Source organism: Urocitellus parryii, chromosome 9 (genome assembly GCF_045843805.1).
Source record: "Urocitellus parryii isolate mUroPar1 chromosome 9, mUroPar1.hap1, whole genome shotgun sequence".
Lineage (NCBI taxonomy): Eukaryota > Metazoa > Chordata > Mammalia > Rodentia > Sciuridae > Urocitellus > Urocitellus parryii.
In genome coordinates, this window is record NC_135539.1 from 85,549,960 (window position 1) to 85,553,789 (window position 3,830).

Sequence of the window (3,830 nt, forward strand, 5' to 3'; positions counted from 1 at the left end):
CGGGAGACGAGCTTCTGCGAGGACTTGAGGCGTAGGGTGTTCTGGTCACGGCTCCGGGCGTGAGCCTCAGACCTCCACACGGCGCCCCCTCGAGGGCTGGCGGCGGCACCGCCGGGTTGGGGACTGCGATGGGCAGGACCTTCGCGGGCCGGCCCGCAGCCCGCTGGCTGCACCCTCGTGACGACCCCCGAGCCCGCCGGCCACTTGCACGGGGCAGGCACTTACTGCAGCTTTCCTGTTGAGCTAGGAGCGAAGGCGCACCAGGGTTGCGCGAGTTAGTGACAAGGCCCATCAGAAGTGCCCTAAACCAGGCGCGGAGGCTCAGGCCTGTGGTCCCAGCGACTTGGGAGGCTGAGGCTGTGAGTTAAAAGCCAGCCTCAGCAACCGCAAGGCCCTAAGCAACTCAGTGAGACCCTGTCTCTAAATAAAATACAAAATAGGGCTGGGGATGGGGCCCAGTGGTCGAGTGCCCCTGAGTTCAATCCCTGATACACGCCCTCCCGCGCCCCCCCACCAAAAAAAGGAGAGCCCTAGGAGTGTTCTTTTCCCAGGAGAGTAACCCATGGACTCCTTTGCAACGCTGAGTGCGAGCTTGACTAGCCAGATTCCTTGCAGATAAAGGAGGCTCCTGGGGACCTTACATGTGGGTATTAGGCATATGATTCTCCCGAATGTGTGACTTCTGACCCTGGTTGACACCCACAGTATTCCACTACCCTTATTATTATTTTTTTTTTTTTTTAGTTGTAGACGGATAGATACCTTTTATTTTTATTATTATTATTTTTTTTATGTGGTGCTGAAGATTGAACCCAGCGCCTCACAGGTGCTAGGCAAGTTCTCTTCCACTGAGCCACAACCCCAGCCATCCACTACCCTTTGATTAGAGGTGACATGGCTATGGAAAAAAAAAAAAAAACTGATATAAATGTAGTAGTTTTTCTAAACGTTATTTTTTAGTTGTAGGTGGACACAATATCTTTTATTTCATTTTTACATGTGGCTGAGGATTGAACCCAGTGCAGTCTACCACTGAGCCACAACCCCGGCCCCTAAATGTAGTAGTTTTAATGTGACTTCCTCTAGCCTCAAGAAATCCAGTAGTTAGAACATTTGTCGAGTACATTTGTAGAGTCAGTGCTTTTTTTTTTTAAACCAGTCTAGAATAAGGATTTTTCTCCATATCTTTTATTGGTTCATTAAAGTTGTACCTAAGGGTGTGATTTGTTACACTTTCATACATGCACACGATATAACAATAAAATTGGAACCCATGTCAGTTCCTATGGGATAAGGGTATTTTCCTATTTCCTAATAGCAGCTCCCAGGACCTCAACTTTGCAAAACCTAGATCTCTTCCATTTCCTTCCTTTCTGCAGTCACCACTGCTCTGGCCTATTTAGCCACAGCTTTGTCACCTGAACTGCTTTCACCGCTTCCCATAGATACCATGATTAGAGCACTAGTTTCATAACCTGTAAGGACTTCTCAAAGCACTTGGTGGAGGTGAATCCCCAGGGCTCTTTCCCAGCACTTATTTGCATATGGCAGGTTTGCCAAGTGTCCCAAATGTAACTACACCTTTTGTGAGGAAACATCTTGCAACCTCTGGCAACCTGCAAGCCAATCCCTCCTGTTTTCTTGTTTATTGCTTCAGATACAGACACAGAGTTGGCACTTAGCCAGCTTGTTTTCCATCAGGGAGAGCAAGGTGGGGAGTTTCCCAAGACCTCATCTCTGGGATGCTGCTCCTCCCTTCTGTTGCATTCTGACCTCCCATATTTGATTCTGAATAAAGTGCTAAGCCTTTTAATCACACCTGTTGTTATCCAGTATATAAGTCCTCACTCCAGTTGCCTTCATAGGAGGAATAAATACCACATGTCAGGTTTGGCTTTGGATATTGTGGGGGAGAGGAATCATATAACCAAGAAAGAATAAATGAAGCCCTCAAGAGATTACGTTTAAGTTTCTTCCTTATTGTGTGCTACTCTACTACTCAGCTATATTACCTCCCTTTTAGGTACAAATTCAACATAACAGACTAGCACAATTTGGAAACAATGTGTGATAATAAGCAGGATTAAGGTATAAATTATGATGTAGCCACCTGAAGTATAATTATGGGGCCATAACCCAAGGGTGAGGTGGTTATACATATTCTACAAAAATATTTTAATGTTTACTTCTCATGGTTAAACAGCTAAGCCAGTGGTTCTCAACAAAAGGTCATCTCCTCTTGGGACATCTGGCAACACCTAGAGACCTCTCTGGACATTGGGAAGTGGGACTAGGTCACACTGGAAGTGGGACTGGCATCTGGAGTCCAGGGTACAGCTGATCATCCTGCAGTGCTCAAGAGGGCCCCAACCAATGTTCCACCCCAAATGTTAGTAGTGTGGTCGGTGAGGAACTGAGAGACCCTGCCCTAAATTATCAGGTGCAGGGGTGTGGGGAAGCCATGGAGGGGGGCCAAGGAGACACCAGTTAACTGACCTTGACTACAAAGGGAAAAGGAGGCAATGGCCAAAAGTATCAGCAGGCTCTCCCAGCTTGCCACAGGGGGACCACCTCCACTTCCACAGCTGCTGTTCTTACTCCAGAGCTTTTCCTTTCCTTTACCTGTGGAGTCATATCTGGGGCATGATGGTGACCGTTCGTTCTCTGTGACCACATTTATGGAGAAGGTGTCGACCAGGAACCGAACTAAAAAACCACCCACTAACTTCCTAGCAAGTCAAGGCCTGGCTTGATATCACAGCCTCTCACCTACTCCCGTCCTGAGTAAGTCCGTGGTCCTAGAGCCCCTGAAGAAAAGAGGACAGCCACTCCTGAGGACCCCAGGACAGGACAGGGCTCAGTGCAGTGTTGTGGGCTGGTCTGCTCACTGTGCTTTTCATGTCTCCTGTTTCCTTACTGATAGAAGATATGTAATTTTGTCTACTTATTTCATCATTTACTACAAGAAATGTATGAAAACCCAGTATTATAGATTTGTAAACTTCTTGTAATTCTGTCAGATTTTGTACTGTGTCTATGTCTTTCTGTCTAGAAAGGCAGTCCTACAGTCTGTCCACTCCTGCTCAGCTATACAAAGGTAGGCCTTGGGCCCAGAACATTATTTATAAAAAGGAGCCCACACAGTTTGAGCTGGACTTTTTGTACTGTGAGGGAACATGCTTCCCAGTCCAGTCTTGTGCATGCTCTGTTCTGCTCAAGGGCCTGGGTTGAGGCACCCAGGCACATCCCCAGCTCTTTGTCAGCTCCCTGGGGTGAGGGGAGGCCTGGGGTCCTTGCACTGCAGCATGTGAACACTGTCATCTGTCAACTGCAGGACAGACCCACTGGCCGTGGAGGCCAGTGCATTGCAAGGGGCTGGATCTAGCACATACTCTCTCCTCTCTTCCTGTGTGGTCTTCTCTATACTGTCTGTCCTTAGCAACCTCAAGTCATGTGCTGGTCTCTTCCCAGATGATATCTGCCTTTTAACCTCAGCCCCAGGCATCTTACCGTCATCCTGTAGGGTAGCCTAACCACTCTAAGCAGAGAAACTATGAATTCAGACTAGTTACAGACAAATGACTTATATAAAAGCATATATATTTGCAAATTATACACACCTGTGTGTCTGAGTGTGTGTTACTGTTAAATCCAACTACTTTTTATTAAGACATGAACTTCTTTACCTTTATGGCAATGTTCATTTTAAAGACATACCATACAGTAATATGCAGGCTATCTACTAGTATTGTTATAGCAGTGGCCAGCTTTCTTTGGGTTAGGGATTGCACCATGTATTCTTTACACCTTTTAACTTTCCTACATCCTTA